Source organism: Lepidochelys olivacea (genome assembly GCF_965140295.1).
Source record: "Lepidochelys olivacea isolate rLepOli2 genome assembly, chromosome: 16".
Classification (NCBI taxonomy): domain Eukaryota; kingdom Metazoa; phylum Chordata; order Testudines; family Cheloniidae; genus Lepidochelys; species Lepidochelys olivacea.
Window position 1 is genome coordinate 5,724,389 of NC_140426.1, and position 17,382 is coordinate 5,741,770.

At 47.8% G+C, this 17,382-nt stretch overlaps 1 long non-coding RNA gene across 1 annotated transcript in view; it reads right to left on the bottom strand.

The window, feature by feature from the left end:
• Positions 1-9,808: 9,808 nt before the first annotated feature.
• The window catches only part of LOC311532202, a 90,007-nt gene continuing 82,433 nt past the window's right edge, over positions 9,809-17,382 (bottom strand). The window contains exons 3-4 of the long non-coding RNA XR_014714348.1: positions 12,103-12,239; positions 9,809-10,209 (exon numbers count right to left, since the gene is read on the bottom strand). This is a non-coding gene — a long non-coding RNA (uncharacterized lncRNA). The remainder of the gene's footprint in view (positions 10,210-12,102; positions 12,240-17,382) is intronic.

Below are 17,382 nucleotides of genomic sequence, written 5' to 3' on the forward strand. Positions count from 1 at the left end.
CACCCCTCCCACCATAGTGAGGGCTTGATTCCATACTAATTATGGCCCCAGGAAATTATGGGCAGGCTGCAGGGATCTGCAGGCTGAGGCCCTGAGATAAGGGCAAAGAAGGTGATGGGGCGACAGGGAAGTTGCCCAGGGAGATCTACAGAGGAGTCGGAGGGGATGCTGCAAGTGGCAGCCATCTTCAGGGTCCCTGGGCTGGGAAATGGTGGAACTCTGGACTGCAGCTGCCACTGAGGGAAGTGCCCCTGGAAGGGGGGAAGCCAGGGCTGCGTCACTGAAGAGGACACCACAGTCCTGGGAGACGTGGGCCCCAGAGCAGAAGAGACGGCAGCAAGGCACCAGCAGAAGAGGGTGCACTGGCGAGAAGAGCTAATCCCCAGCAGGAGGCGCCAGAGTGGTGAGTCACACCCCGTCACAGACCTGTCATTTTGATTTAACTGTACGTGCCCATTTTTCAAAATCCTGGCTCTAGAAGATCATGAAACGGGTAGTGATCGATGGCTCCATGTCTAGTTGGCAGCCGGTGTTAAGTGGAGTGCCCCAAGGGTCGGTCCTGGGGCCGGTTTTTTTCAATATCTTCATTAATGATCTGGAGGATGGTAAGGATTGCACCCTCAGCAAGTTTGCAGATGACACTAAACTGGGAGGAGAGGTAGATACGCTGGGGGGTAGGAATAGGATACAGAGGGACCTAGACAAATTAGAGGATTGGGCCAAAAGAAATCTGAGGAGGTTCAACAAGGACAAGTGCAGAGTCCTGCATTTAGGATGGAAGAATCCCATGCACCGCTACAGACTCGGGACCGAATGGCTCAGCAGCAGTTCTGCAGAAAAGGACCTAGGGGTTACAGTGGATGAGAAGCTGGATATGAGTCAACAGTGTGCCCTTGTTGCCAAGAAGGCCAATGGCATTTTGGGATGTATAAATAGGGGCATTGCCAGCAGATCGAGGGACGTGATCGTTCCCCTCTATTCGACATTGGTGAGGCCACATCTGGAGTACTGTGTCTAGTTTTGGGCCCCACACTACAAGAAGGATGTGTAAAAATTGGAAAGAGACCAGCGGAGGGCAACAAAAATGATTAGGGGACTGGAACACAAGACTTCTGAGAAGAGGCTGAGGGAACTGGGATTGTTTCGTGTGTGGAAGAGAAGAATGAGGGGGGATTTGATAGCTGCTTTCAACTACCTGAAAGGGGGTTCCAAAGAGGATGGATCTAAACTGTTCTCACTGGTAGCAGATGACAGAACAAGAAGTAATGGTCTCAAGTTGCAGTGGGGGAGGTTTAGGTTGGATATTAGGAAAAACTTTTTCACTAGGAGGGTGGTGAAACACTGGAATGGTTTCCCTAGGGAGGTGGTGGAATCTCCTTCCTTAGAAGTTTTTAAGGTCAGGCTTGACGAAGCCCTGGCTGGGATGATTGAGTTGGGGATTGGTCCTGCTTTGAGCAGGGGGTTGGACTAGATGACCTCCTGAGGTCCCTTCCAACCCTAATATTCTATGATTATATGATTCTATGAAACCCTAAGAGCTAAATAGCATGAGTTCAGAACAAAGAAATCTTTCCAGACAAATATGATTGCTTTCTTTGGATACAATTACAAAATTAGTGGAAGAGGTGAATACAACAGATGTTTTCAAATATTTTTGTATTTTAGTACAGCATCATACACTCAGAGACTCTAAGTCCAGAAGGGACTATCATGATCATCTAGTCTGACCTGCTCAGCACAGGCCACAGAACCTCACCCACCCACTCCTGTAACTGGCACATACTCCAGTAACTTAATACCTGAGTTACTGAAATCCTCAAATCTTGATTTTAAAAAGGTACTTAAAGGTACAGAGAATTCATCATTACTCTAGTTCAAACCAGTCTAGTTCAAACCCTGCCCCACTCTGCAGAGGAAGAAGAAAACTCCTCAGGGTCCCTGCCAATCTGACCCAGTGGAAAATTTCTTCCTGACACCAAATATGGTGGTCAGTTAGATGCTGAGCATGTGGGTGAGACCCATCAGCTGGATGCCTGGGAAAGAATTCTCTGTAGTACCTCAGAGCCCTCACCATCTCGTGTCCCAACTAGCTGTAGGAGATATTTGCTAATAGCAGTCGCAGATGGCCCATATGCCATTGTAGGCAGTCTCATCATACCATCCCATCCATAAACTTAGCAAACTCTGTTTTGCTCCCAGTGCTCCCCTTGGAAGGCTGTTCCAGAACTTCTCTCCTCTGATGATTAGAAACCTTTGTCTAATTTCAAGCCTAAAGCTGTTGATGGTCAGTGTATATCTATTTGTTCTTGGACCAGTATTAGCCCTTTACTTAAATGACTGCTCTCCCTTTTGGTGTTTATCCCTCTGATGCATTTTTAGAGAGCAATCATATCTCCCCTCAGCCTTCATTTGGTTAGGCTAAACAAGCCAACCTCCTTAAGTCTTTTCTCGTAAGGTAGGATCTCAATTCCTCGGATCATCCTCGTAGCCCTTCTCTGCACCTGTTCCATCTTGAATTCATCTTTTTTAAACATGGAAGACCAGGATTGCACACAGTATTCCAGATGAGGTCTCACCATTGCCTTGTATTACGGTAATAACACTTCCCTGTCTCTACCGGAAATACCTCACCTGATGCATCCTAGGATTGCATTAGACTTTTTCATGGCTGCATCACACTGGCAGCTCATAGTCATCATGCGATAAACCAATACACTCAGGTCTTTCTCCTCCTCTGTTCCTTCCAACTGATACATCCCCAGCTTATACCAAAAATTCTTGTTAGTCCCTAAGTGCATGACCTTGCACTTTATGCTATTAAATTTCATCACATTTCTGTTACTCCTGTTTTCAAGGTTGTTCAGATTTTCTTGTATAATATTTTGCTCCTCCTCCATATTGGCAATTCCTCCAACTTTGTGTCATCTGCAAATTTTATTAGCACACTCCCACTTTTTGTGCCAAGCTCATTAATGGAAAGGTTAAATAAGACTGGTCCCAAGACCAGTCCCTGAGGAACTTCACTAGTAACCTCCCACCTACCTGACAGTTCACCTTTCTGTATGACCCTTTGGAGCTTCCCCTATAATCAGTTCCCTACCCACCTTTACATTCTTTTATTAATCCCCATCTTCTCCCATTTAACTAATAATTTCCCATGTGGAACTGTATCAAATGCCTTACTGACATCCAGGTAGATTAGATCGACTGCATTTCCTTTGTCTAGAAAATCAGTTATTTTCTCAAAGATTGTGCCAGGTCAACCAGGTCAACCATCTACCTTTTGTAAAACCATGTTGTATTTTATCCCAATTACTGTTTACTTCTATATCCTTAAATACTTTTTCTTTCAAAATTTGTTCTATGACCTTCCATACAACTGAAGTAAAACTAATGGGCCTGTAGTTTCCTGTATCACTTCCTGCCCCCCCCCCACCTCTTCAATATGGGTGCTATATTTCCAGTTCTCCTGTCATAGGTTACGATCCCCCAAGTTTGCAGATTCATTAACTATCCTTGCAACTGGACTTGCAATTTCCTGTGGCCAGTTCTTTTAATACTGTTGGATGGAGTTTATCTGGCCCCACAATTTGGCTCCATTATGCTGAGTTTGGCTTCCACCTCGGATGTGGTAAATTCTATTTCTATAACCTTGTTCCCATTAGCTACCCTGTGATTGCCCCCAAACTCCTCATTACCCTTATTAAAAACTGAAGCAAAGTAGTGGTCTAGGTGTTGGGCCATACCTACATTATCTTTAATGTCCCCCCCATCCTCAATCCTTAGCGGTCCCACTTAAGAACATAAGAATGGCCATACCGAGTCAGACCAATGGTTCAGTTAGGACAGTATCCTGTCTTCTGACAGTGGCTGGTGCCAGCTGCACTTCTATCCTTGTTTTCTTTTTATTTATGTGACTATAGAACCTTTTACTATTGGTTTTAGTTTCCTTGGCAACATCCAACTATGCTTGGCTTTTGGCAGGTCTCACTTTTTTCCTACACTTTAGTTTTCCTTGCTGATCCATCCCATCTTCCATTCCTTGGAGTCTTCCTGCTTTCTCTTAATCACCTGTTTGAGATGCTTGTTCATCCAGTTTGGTCTGCGATCTCTCCCTATGAATTTTTCCCCTTGCTTGGAATGCAGGCTCCAGATAGTTTCTGGGATCCCTCATGGCAGATTCCCCCGGGCTGCCTGTGCCCACTGTGATAAGATGCCCACAAGGGCCATGGGAAACATTAAGCTGATCTAGCTGGAAGCTGTCACCTACTTGGAGAAACCCACTGTGCTATTTTCTCTGGGAAATGTAAACAAAACTCAGGAGACAGAAGGACAAACAGATTCATCTGGAGTGATTGTTGGGGTACCAGCAAAATGAGGGGCACAAGCCTGCTCTAGCCACAGACACGGGCTCTGCTTTGTTAACAGCCTTCTCAGGACCCCCTCCAGTGCTTATCTGCTCTCTGGCAAAAAACAACAACAACAACAACTAGGCGAAGCGGTAGCAGCAGGAGAGACATGACAAACTCTCCAAGCAGGGCAGAAAAGAGATTCAGGGATTCCAAGGTCAGAAGGGACCATTGTGAACATCTAGCCTGATCTCCTGTATAATGCAGGCCAGAGGCCGGCCCCAAGACAATTCCTAGAGCAGAGCTTTGAGAAAGCCCGGAGGAATTAGTTGTTAACGCTACCTCCAAGCAGTGCCATTGGAGGGCCTGTTGCTGGGGGAAGCAGAGGGAAGCTTATTTTCTGTCTGGGGAATGGTTATGAAAACAAGGTCAAACCTTCATAAAATGGTTGAATTTGACTCTCTTTCTACATTAATGTCACCTACGTAGGGTTTTTAGTATATCTCACTCTGCTGTATTGAAAATGAAAATGTCCCTTAATAATGTGCACAGCAGACGCTAATCCTAAACCTTCATTGGGTAACAAGGGAAGATGCTCATCGTGAGAGCGAGGGAGTGCCGATGCAGGCTTCATGCCTGTGGCAAAATATTATCCCCAGCCACTTGGAACATCATTGCTTGGGGGTGGCCCACTGGAAGAGCCAAGGTCAGTGTACAATTTCCTGCAGCCTCCAGCTGCCCTGCCATGCCTGCTGGGAGCACTCAGTCCCAGGCAGGGGCAGAACTGGGGCGTGGGCTGGGGGTACCTTAGGAAAGGAATAGCTAGAGCATTCTGCTCAAACCGGAATGGGCAGGAGCCGTCACTGTGTCCCAGCCAGGGTTGTGGGCTAGAGCAAGGTACTGTAGGAGGCAGCCTCTGATCCAGACTATGGCACTGCAGCACAAGGAGCACACGTCACACTGGCGTGGAGTGGCCATACAGGGGACGGGTCAGCTCTACCTCTCCCCATGCACCTGCCTGATGAGGGGGTGGGCAGGAAGGGGAGCCACCCTGGAGGACTGGGGGGGAAATCCCATCTCTGACTTACTGCAGACAGTCAGCAGTCAGCCTCAGCATTGGAGGGCAGGAATGTCACTCAGAGCAGGGACGAAGGATTGGTTGCAGGGAATGGGCTGGCACAGGAGCAGGAATACATGCTTACACCTGACCATGTTCTGGTTGCTGCATCAGCAGCTGGGAGGAGAAGGTCTGAGCACAGCCCGAACCTGTGGTAAAGGGATTGGACCAGGGTGCAGGATGGGGGCCACAGCTAGGCTGCAGGAGGAGCCCTGGAGGAACCTTAGCTAGCACAGGAATCATGGGGACCCTAAAAGCATCCCTACCAGAAGGCAAGAGGGTCCCTGGTATGTAGCAATGAGATTCTTATATTCTGTACCTAAAAGGGGTCAAGTGATCTGTCAGTGGGATAGCTCAGTGGTTTGAGCATTGGCCTGCTAAACCCAGGGATGTGAGTTCAATCCTTGAGGGGGCCATTTAGGGATCTGGGGCAAAAATTGAGGATTGGTCCTTCTTTGTGCGGGGGTTTGGACTAGATGATCTCCTGAGGTCTCTTCCAGCCCTGATATTCTATGAAGACACTACCTATGCTTATGGGAGAACGTCTCCTATTGGCATAGGTACTCTACCTCCCTGAGAGGCAGGAACTGGGTCAACAGGAGACGCTCGCTTGTCGACACAGCGCTGTCTACACCAGGGGGTAGGTCAGGATAGCTCAGGGGTGTGGATTTTTACAGTCCTGAGCAGCATAGTTATACTGGCATATGTTCCTAGCACAGACCAAGCTGAAAGCAGCACGAATAGCAGAACCCTGAGACATGAAGCTGAGAAGAAGAGGCTCATGAAGCGCATGTTTCCAGGACAGCTTTTCCAGGTCACATTGTCATGAGTGGTTGCTCTAAAAATGCAACTCTGCATTTCCCAGGTTCTAAAATCCTTCCTGGTGTCTGCAGCCCCTTCCCTGGCAACCCACACCCCACTCGTTCCATCTCTATTTCCCTCTCATAACTTCTGCCAGCAGATTATACATGTCCAAACCTACCCCTATAGTTTGAAGTTTATCTGACCCATCCTATTCCTTCCTACCTCTTCTCCTTCCCTTGGCACCCCACTTGGGCAGTGCTTTCCCACTCAGGATCCCCAGAGTTTTTCCTTGACTGAATCCTGTGGAGAATATGGGGAAGTGGGAGGATTTGGCCCTTTGTGCTGATTAATTTTTGCCTTGAAAGATGCATCTGCATTCAGGACTGCAACATATTTGTGCACCGGGATGCAGAGCAGGCATATCTGAATAATGTAAGCAGGTCTGAATGAGCTCTCTGCTGACATCTAGTGATGAGCTGAGGAAGAGGCCTTCAGGAGCTGATCTCATTTGCATGTGCACACCCACCCTGCCTAGGTGCTCAGCATCATGGGAATGCTTGCCCAAATGATCACTTTTGGCAGATGTTGGATCCCCAATCCCCTTGTTATTGGGGCAGGGGTAATAAAAGGTTGTGGTCCTTGTTGTGTGAATCAAGGGCAGCAGAACTGTGCTTCACATACCCTGATTGAGGGACTCACCCTGAACTAAATGGCACTCGCTAGGCAGGAGACACTGTTTCCAAAGCCTAGTGTGTTGTGGTTAGTGGGTTTTGTGTAAGGGTGTTAGAGATGGATTGGGTCTCTTTTAACTGTAATAATGAAGCTAATTTAGACTCAATTGAGAGTCTTGTTAGATAGTGCAAAGCTGAAATCACTGGTGCCTAGGTTTAAGTCTTAGACCTACTTTAGGATAGTTTCTCTGATGGAAGAGATTGTCCAGTATGTACTAGTAGTGAGTTTTCCCCACTAACAGCTGAAATACTTGAGAGCTGTGTTAAGTGGTGGGACCTGATGATATCCTGGCAGATTGGTGATTGGCAGGCAGGGTGGCCAGTGGAGAGGTATGGTAATTAGCTAGCAAGGTAGCTGCCTGACAAGACTGGAATGGAGTTCTGCTGAGAGGCGTGGCCAGCAGAGAGGATGAGAGCGGAGCCTGGTGGAGAGGCGTGGCAGTTGGTTGGTGAAGAGGAGTGGCGAGTGAGTAAGGTGCCTTCTTTCCCCCACCCCCCAGGGTGGAAGGTGAACTCTGTAGATGCACCTCTGAACTCTGGGTCTGCACTGACCAAGGACAGCAAGGGACAGTGAAGGGATGGGCATGTTAAAGGGACTTTTGGTTGCTGGACTTAAGAACCTGAGGGAAAAGGACACTGCCTAACTTACTTGGGGTGGGTCTTTTGCTCATGATTTATGTTTATGGACCCTGTTTGCAGTATTTTCCCAAATTAATGCCGAGTTACTTCCCCCCATTTTATTAAAAGTTTCATTTCTACACTTGGGCTCTGCTTGCGAGAGGGGAAGTATTGCCTCTTAGAGGTGCTCAGGGGGTGGTGTGTAATTGTCCCAGGTCACTGGGTCGGGGCTTGAGCCAGTTTTGTGTTGAATTGTTGAAAAGAAACCCCTGGATACTGAACTCAGCCCTTGTTGCTGCCAACTCCGACTCGCAGAAAGGTTATAATAACATTACTTTAGACCTTAATTTTAAAAGTGGTGCAGTATCCCCAAGCACTGAAGTGATGCTGTTGTGGTGCATTGGCAGAGAGCTGCACATGCATGTGTGCAGACAAGTACCAGGAGTGGAATAGCAGTGAGGCTGCATGTCCAGTTTGGAGCATACTGGCATTGCAAAGGGTGCTGCAGGTCACAGTTTAGCTGCTTGGGAGCTCAGGATTGGAGCACCAGAGGGAACTGCACAACAGGACTGGAATGCATTGACAAAGCTCTGGATGGGCATGCTTGGGACCTGGGCAGGGGGCAGGACTGGAATTGCAGGGATGCTGTGGCTTAGGATTGATGGACTCTGGAGGGCTGAGGGCCCAGGGCTGGAATAGCGGGAGTTGCTACATTTTGGGCTCTTGCCACACCATGCCCGTGTGCTAGCACCATAGGCTGCCAATCACCCACCTCCTCAGCATATGTAGCCAGCATCCTTGCCTGGCCACTGTATGAACCTTCTGCAGCACTGGGAGTGGGGTCAAGAGAGGAGCCTTCAATCCTGCCTTCCTAACCACAACTCTCAGTGGTGCAATAAAGTAGCTGACTAGGAGGAATAGAGGCTTGAAGCTGGGATCTCTCATTATCATGCTGGCACATGCCTCTTTTCACCTGATCCTGAAGCCTGTAACCCAGTGTTGGGCAACTTGCAGCTGTCAAGGTTCCTCCCCCACTCTGAACTCTAGGGTACAGATGTGGGGACCTGAATGAAAACCTCCTAAGCTTACTTTTATCAGCTTAGGTTAAAACTTCCTCAAGGTACAAATTAATTTTATCCTTTGCCCTCGGAATATCCACTGCCACCACCAAACTCTAACTGGGTTTACTGGGAAACGTAGTTTGGACACCTCTTTCCCCCCAAAATCCTCCCAACCCTTGCACCCCACTTCCTGGGAAAGTTTTGGTAAAAATCCTCACCAATTTGCATACGTGACCACAGACCCAAACCCTTGGATCTGAGAACAATGAAAAAGCATTCAGTTTTCTTACAAGAAGACTTTTAATAGAAATAGAAGTAAATAGAAGTAAAGGAATCACCTCTGTAAAATCAGGATGGTAGATACCTTACAGGGTAATTAGATTCAAAACACAGAGAATCCCTCTAGTCAAAACCTTAAGTTACAAAAAAGACACACAGACAGGAATAGTCATTCTATTCAGTCATTCTGTTCTTTTCTCAGCCATTTAAAGAAATCATAATCTGACATGTACCTAGCTAGATTACTTACTAAAAGTTCTAAGACTCCATTCCTGTTCTATCCCCGGCAAAAGCAGCATACCGACAGACACAGATCCTTTGTTTCTCTCCCTCCTCCCAGCTTTTGAAAGTATCTTGTCTCCTTGTTGGTCATTTTGGTCAGGTGCCAGCGAGGTTACCTTTAGCTTCTTAACCCTTTACAGGTGAGAGGATTTTTCCTCTGGCCAGGAGGGATTTTATAGAATCATAGAATCATAGAATATCAGGGTTGGAAGGGACCCCAGAAGGTCATCTAGTCCAACCCCCTGCTCAAAGCAGGACCAATTCCCAGTTAAATCATCCCAGCCAGGGCTTTGTCAAGCCTGACCTTAAAAACCTCTAAGGAAGGAGATTCTACCACCTCCCTAGGTAACGCATTCCAGTGTTTCACCACCCTCTTAGTGAAAAAGTTTTTCCTAATATCCAATCTAAACCTCCCCCACTGCAACTTGAAGGGGTTTTAAAGGGGTTTACCCTTCCCTTTATATTTATGACAGCAGCCCATGAGGGTAATTTGATTATGGGCCACGAGACTTTTTGCTGACGTTGACTGTCTGCAGGCATGGCCTCCTGCAGCTCCCAGTGGCCGCGTTTCACCATTCCCAGCCAATAGGAGCTGCAGAAAGTGGCAGTCAGCACGTCCCTACAGCCCCCCCCCACACACACACTTCCCGCAGCTCCCATTGGCCGGGAATGGTGAACCGTGGCCACTGGGAGCTGCAGGGGGCCATGCCTGCAGATGGTCAATGTCAGCAAAATGTCTCGTGGCCTGCAATCAGATTATCTTGATGGGCTGCAGGTTGCCCACCACTGCTGTAACCTGATGCTTCTGTGCTGCCAGAGGGACGCCACGTCTCCGAAGCGAAGAAACGAAGAGTTTCAGTCATGGAAAACAGCTCTGGGAGACTGATTTATGTCTGCGATGTTCCATTGGTAGCCACTTTGGTTGGATTTAGATGCCGGTTGAGTGCTGCTCAGGATGACATATGCGGCTGGAGAAAGGGAAAACATAAGAAGTATAACTACTGGGCAAGGAGCAGATTTCAGCAGACTGTAACCTGAGTGTGTTGACCCTTTTCCTAAGAAGCACATGGTTATTTATAGATGCAGTAGTTGGAGGGATGGGTGATGTGGCCTCCCTTGTGCTTCTTTCTGTTGGCTTTAGTCCTGAAGCATGTGTGCTGGATGGTCACCAGGATGAATGCCAGGCCAGATACACAAGCTGTGCTGCAGTTCTCCCTGGCTCTCATCCTGGGCAGCCAATGCTCATATGTGAAAAAACAAACACACACACACACACTCACACTCTTTCTCTCTCTCATAGAGATAGCGGGGGTGGGAGGGAGGCAGGCAGGAGGGCCAAGCCTCGAGGAATTTGTTAAGGACATGGAACAATTCCAGACTAGTCTCGCCTCAGGATCTGCTTTTCTAAGAACACTAATTAAGGGTGACAAAGGATGACTCCAAATCAAATCATCTCCAGGACAGCCAGACCAGGAGCAAAAGGCAGGAACTTTCATAGCTGTATGGTCTCAGGAGGGAATTGCAAATGCCAATTGACCAAGCCATGGGCTTCACACCCAGCTCCTGTGGTCTAACTTGCCTCCTTGGCTGAGTGTCACTGGGCTCTGCTGAAATGAGACCCTGACTTCACAAGCACTTTCCAGACTCTCTCTTTTCCCCAGCTCCTCTCACAAGCCCTGAGGAGCCTCCACATCTTCCTCTCTTGGTTCTCCCCACACTTTAGGTCCTGCGTGGCTGCAGCAACCATCTTTCTGGCCAAGTTCTCCTTTGGCAGGTCTCAGGGGAAAGGTGGCTCTTGGGTGGCTCTCCATGTTCCCACCTTCATAAGCAGGTAGTATGAGGCTCTCCAGATCCCCCTCCTCACTCACAGCCCTGCAGAGTGCCATCAACCAGTGCAGCCTGGTGTGGGTTGCAATTACAGTTGGAATCATTGTTGCCGTGGTATTTCAAAAGGGTGAAGGCTGTCCTGGGCTGGAAGGCTGGGCAGGGATTTGAGTGGGTTCTCTGCCCAGGCAGACTGGCCAAGTGGCATCCATGATACAATGGACTGACTGGATGAGCAAGGAGGAGCCATGGCTCCTGTGGGAGTGGAACCTGCAGGACAGGACGGGCGTAGGGGGTCTCCCCTTCACCCAGAGTGTGCTACTGAATCACTGGTTTAGCCAAAGGTGCCCCCAGCAGTGTGCTAGCTCCTGAGGAATCCAGGCTGCCATTGCAGGTCCAGGAGAGAGAAACACAACAGGAGTAGGAGAGTGTAAAAGGTGTGGCTGTGTTGCTGAGGCAGCTGTTAACTCCTGGGGTTGTGATGCAGCCACATGGAACATGTGTGCAAAGAGCCAGCTTTCAGGAAAGCACCAGCCAAAGCAGTGTAGCTTCCCTCTTCCCTCTGTTGGACAAGTGGAGACACCGGGCTTCAGACTCATCAGCATCTCCTCAGCCAGCGTGAGATAATATCAGAAAAATTCAATGTGAAGGGGAAAACATAGGAAGAAACCCTCTAATTAGCCTGCTGCTGAGCATACAGGAGACAGGAAATGGGTTGTGAGGAAGGAAGAGAGACAGTCATAAACTGTGACCCATGAACCCCTCAGTGCCAACTGGCAATGGTGTTACAAGAATATCCTGATTCTGGAAAGAACATTTTGGTTCACCAAAGACTGTTGTGTGAGGTCTTCAGTGAAAGCCAGGGTCATGCTGGTGGTTAATATTGGTGTGAAATGTATGTATAGCTATTATGTAAGGCATTATGTATGTACACTCTTTATCACAGCAGAGGTAGAGAAACAGGTTTTCTGTCCGACACAACCTGTCTCTCTGTTGAATACAAATTAAGCATTGTAGCTAACACAACTGATACTCACTTGATGAAATTATCAAAGGGATGTGAAGTCAACAGGGCAGCAGCACATAGGAAAACAAGTGTGTCCTGCCATTGAGTACAGACAATGACCTTCAGGGATAGAAGGAGAAGGCAAAGAGGATACCCCATATCCTGCACCTAGGAAGTAAACAGAAGTGCGTTTACATTCATGAAAATGGGTTTCAACCAACTTTGGTTGAAAATATAGCAGAGGACGTTGGGGGTAAGTAAATTTCTTCAGACAGGAGGGCTGTTAAGTTTAATCTCTAGAAAGTGTTATGATTTTGCTTTATATGTAGCCATTATCTTTTCTCACTATCTCTTGAATCTTTGATCCTAAACTTGTCAATGTTTTCACAATAAATATATCTCAGTGCTGTGATATTAAACCAGGTGCTGAACCCGAGTTAACTCATGCAAGTGGTGTGTGCACTGTTCCCTGGGGGACAGCAGACCTGGTATTTCTGTGATTGTTCAGTGAATACGGGGCCGGACATTACAGGGGAATGCTCCAAATAGGCTGGGGGGCTGGGGTGCACCTATTGCTAACATGAAAGGCAAAGTAAGGGCTGGCTGAGCTCCGAGGAGACTGCTCGGGTAACTCACAGACACTTGCTGTCATGGAGCTGACATCCAGTTAAGCACAAGCAAGTCTCTCTCATGCTGGAGGCAGGGGGTAACAAAATGATTGTCATGATTTTGTCATAACAAAATGGTACATCAGATGGACTGAGCATGCTCAATAACATCCACTGAAGCTGCTGCCCTCACTCTGTCTCCTCTCCCGCCCCCATCCCGAGGTACTGGTTGTCTCTGTCAAGAGCCGCTGGGTGGCAACAACTGTGTGAAGGGGGATAGAGAAGCCAGTGTTTGAGGAGTAGGAGGGGTGGGAGAGAGAGAAGATTGAAACCCATGGCCTGTGTTATACAGGGCATCCCTTTGGGCCTTAATATCTGTGACTCGCTGTGGGAGTCCTGATCTCACAGAGAAAAGTTACTCCCTTCACGTGGCGCACAGCCAGGGATTGGCTGAACCACCCAGGAGATTCATACCAAAAGAATCACTCATGGAGAACTGATGATTTGAACCTGTTCCGTTTTCCCTTTCCCTTTCCTCCCATTGGAATAAGCTGCTTGGAGAACTGTGCTTGGCTCAGAAGCAATGAGTGTTCTGTGCAAGGTGGGACTCTGTGTGTCCTAACGATGAATGCCCCACACCATCTGCTCCCATGTCCCTGCCCTGAGCTACCTGGAAACAAAACATCAGTTACAGCACCAGTCTCCACATGGCTGGGCTGCGTTAGCCTCTCCCACAGCCCATTATTCTCTCTGTTCAGTGATGAAGCAGCCTCAACGCCATTCCTACTTCCTGGCTTGAAGAGAGAAACAATGGACCCTGTATGGTCTACAACGAGCCACATGAAGCAGGGAGGAGCTTGATATGACTCCTACATCTTCATCTCCAGTCACCTAGTCCACCTTTCTACCCAGGCAGGTTTGGTCTCTAGTGAGTACTTATCAGCATTTTGTCTGAGTTGACTATAATCCCCAAGCCCACCCAAAACAGAATCCAGGTATGAACAAACCGGGCTCCCCTCCCCTCCATCAGCCCCAGCCTCCGAGTAGCACGAGAAGTGTGAAAAGCAGAGACTGACAAATTTTTAGGCTCTTGCTTACTTTACAATATTGTACTAAAAGGCTATAAAGGTGACATATATTTTCTTTGGTAAGTTACAGCTTTGCGGCTCTTGGGTGAATGACCCAGCTGAGCCAGGTGAGGGATATTCGAGCACATCGCAAATGTTTATTGGGATGTATTTCGATACGCAGCTTTTATGACTCTATTTCTGGACTGGATCTTTAGATCTCTACAGTCTCTGTTTTCTGCTGAGACTGGCAGCCATTTGGGGCCAGGTTTTCAATCGACCTCAGCACCCAACACGTTGGGCTCCTGTGAAAAGCTGGCCAATCCTTTTGGCGTCTGAATTTGAGAGGAGCACATCTGGCATTCTGACAGTTGTGTTCAGCCTGGTGTGAAGGGTCACAGGGCAGACACACACTTTTCATCAAGATTTTACTTTTGATCTTTCTTGTTTTCTTTTTCTCCATCTAAAATAACAGCTGCTTAGGCTCCAAGTTGGTTGCAGTGTGTGAACAAATGCAACCCTAATGACACAAGCTTACGCAGAGACCCAGGTAAACAAAGACTGTAGATGAGGCCTCACAAAAATGCATTCACAACCTCCAGCTCAGAAAACAAAGTGAAACTCCCCACAGGGCCACCAGTGCCTGTACCCAGGGAGGATCCCCTTTAGTTCTCAGTATTCAGAGTAACAGCCGTGTTAGTCTGTATTCGCAAAAAGAAAAGGAGTAATTGTGGCACCTTAGAGACTAACCAATTTATTTGAGCATGAGCTTCCGTGAGCTACAGCTCACTTAGTAGCAGTGCTTATATCCGCTCTTTAGCCCTCTAGCCCCTAGAGAGGAAGGACAAGCAAACAGCCTCCATGTTTAACCAGGCCTGACGTGTTCCAGCCAGCAGAGTGCAGTGGTGCTAAAATACACATGGACAGTCCATTGCATTGACCAACTGCCCCAGCTCCGCCTCTCTTCTTTGGCAATTGGCATTCACTCCTTTACATCCAGAACTCCCCACCCCCACCCTCAGCCTCAGCCCCTCTGTGTAGCTGGGTTTCAAAGAGATAGATACAAAACTGAGGCCTATTGCAGCAAAGAGCTAAAGATGACCCTGGCTCTGTGCAAGCACTAGGGGCCTGGACATCATAGTCTGAAGTTACCCAGGGCAATGGTGTGAATCAAGTCATGTCCATGTTGGTGTGTGTATTTCTGCCCAAGACATCACACTCCTAGTGCAGGCCCTGCTTCACTCCTCTCAGCAATGGTCATTTGTGGACAGGGACCCAGAGCTTTTTTTATAATGCTGCTGCAGGTCTCTGTTGGGTTTGTAGAGTCCCTTGCACACAGGACTTGCCTTTCTTCCCCAGGTACAATTCTCTGTCAGAAACGGGGTCAGCTTACTCAGAAATCCTGTTTTTCTCTTTCTGTTTCCCAAGAACAGCAAAAGCGCTGCAGGGCAGCATGAGGCTCCCTGCCTAAGGATGAGTCCATCCCTGGGAGAACTGGACGCTCCATGCCCAGCAATGATCTATGCTTTCCGATGTTGCAGCGTAGGAGTCAGTGCCCAAGTGAGTCTGAAGATGAGATGAGACTTTCCTGGCTCAACTGGGCTCTGATTTAAAGTTTAGTTATCCAAGGAGATATTTTGTGGATCACTTCCCCAAACTTTGAAACTTGCAAGGACTCTGAGTCTCCCTGAATCGCCTGCATTAGAATCCTTTCTCTAGATTTCAAAATGGAATCTGCCGAATCCCCTGCACAGTGCCTAAGGACGTTTACCAGCGTGACAGGTTGCTGGAGAATGAAGTCCTCTGTTTATCCCCAGGACAGATATGACATGGGCACCACAGCTGGGCAGTGCGTGTCGCCTGTGTGCCTGTCTGGAGAGCGAGCACTCTGAAGGAAAGACCCTGAATTAGGGGCAGATTCCAGAGTGCACACAACCACCAACAGCTGGAACCATTCCTGTGGGGAGTATCTTATCTCCAGCGATGGGAACAATGAAGACCAGACCACAGCAACAAGGGAGAAGAGACCATGAGCCAAGAGGAGGGATTGTGGGCTCAGCACCTGAGAGTGAATCTGCCTCTGAAACGCCGTCGGAGACCAGGGAGCCCTGAGGAATGCAGAGTGGAGAAATCATTAAGACCCCATCTGCCTGAGATCAAGGAGCCTTTGCACAGCTCCTTAACTTTAGGTCTCACACCAAGGACAATGCTTGTTGCCAATCCTATCATAAATTATATGAAGATTTATTAAACAGGGAAAGGAAATTTGAGAGTTATTTACAAGGTTAAAACAAGCAAACAGACACGTGAATGAGTTACAGTCTTAAGTTTCAAAAGGTAATAGAGGCTTCTATCATCAGCAAGCTCTATATGTTCTTTAGGGCTAACCCAGGCTAAGCAGCTGGGGATATCTTGCTTATGCCTAGAAACCCTGCGCCCCCTCTCTCCGCTGCCCAGAGTTCAAGCTGCATAGATATATCTAGTTCTTTTTATTTGTGGGTTTTATCCCCCTCCTGCCATGTGCTCTGAGTTGCAAACTCAGCTGATGGGGGGAGTCCACTTGCATGACTCATCTTCATGGGGAGGAGAGCAGAACAACTGTAAGAGTCTTTAGTCCTTTTGTTGATGATTCCTCAATCCAGATGTGGGGAGTTTCCAGGTGTAAGATCCAACCAGAATCTGTTTGGTATGGAGGGGTCTCCTCTTTTAGGAAGGGTGTACACATTTCTGTAGAAGAGCAGCGCTTTACACTAGTTAATGCCTCTCTCCTGTCTGGTGATTTACAGTCACAGAGGCTCACACTACAGCCACTCACATATTATCTTTCAATATGTTACAAATGAGATTAATGCTGGCAGCAACTCACAAACATTCAATTGAGTCTAAAACTAAACACATTCATATAATTCTAATACCTATTTTATCAATATTAGATTCCAGCTCTGTATCTGTCAGTGTCCAGCGGAGACATGGGGATCATGGCATGAGCTGGTGCCTGGCCTGCCAGCGTCACAGGAGCTCCAAGAAATGCGTCCCCGCCCCTGTCGTCCCCCGTCCCCCCCCCACACACATACTGTGAGCCAGTCCGAATTTTACTTCAGCTCTTAATGCTCAGAGCGCCTTACCCAAAATGCTCGGATCAGGGGATTGAACATCAAAAAGCTGAACTATAATCAGGAGAATAAAGGTCACTTTACAAGGAAACATTTGTTCTCCATCCCTGCAATTTCCTTTCTCATGTATTATGTTTTCCAGGATGAATCTCTCATGTTTGATCACTGTCCTGGCTCAGGACTGATCATCACCCTCCTGACATACACACAGTCCAGATCTGAGAGCAGGTATATCACAAAATTATACCCTCGGAAGAAAACAGTGTTTTAAGAAGGAGGGGAGAAATCTTGGAACCACTGAAATCAATGGGAATTTTGCCACTGACTTCAGTGGGGCCAGGATGTCACTCTGTGGGCTAGAAATAAACTGAGGAGAGTCCCTGGGATTATAGGTTTCAGAGTAGCGGCCGTGCTAGTCTGTATCCGCAGAAAGAACAGGAGTACGTGTGGCATCTTAGAGACTAATCAATTTATTTGAGCATAAGCTTTTGTGGGCTACTGCCCACTTCATTGGGTGCATAGA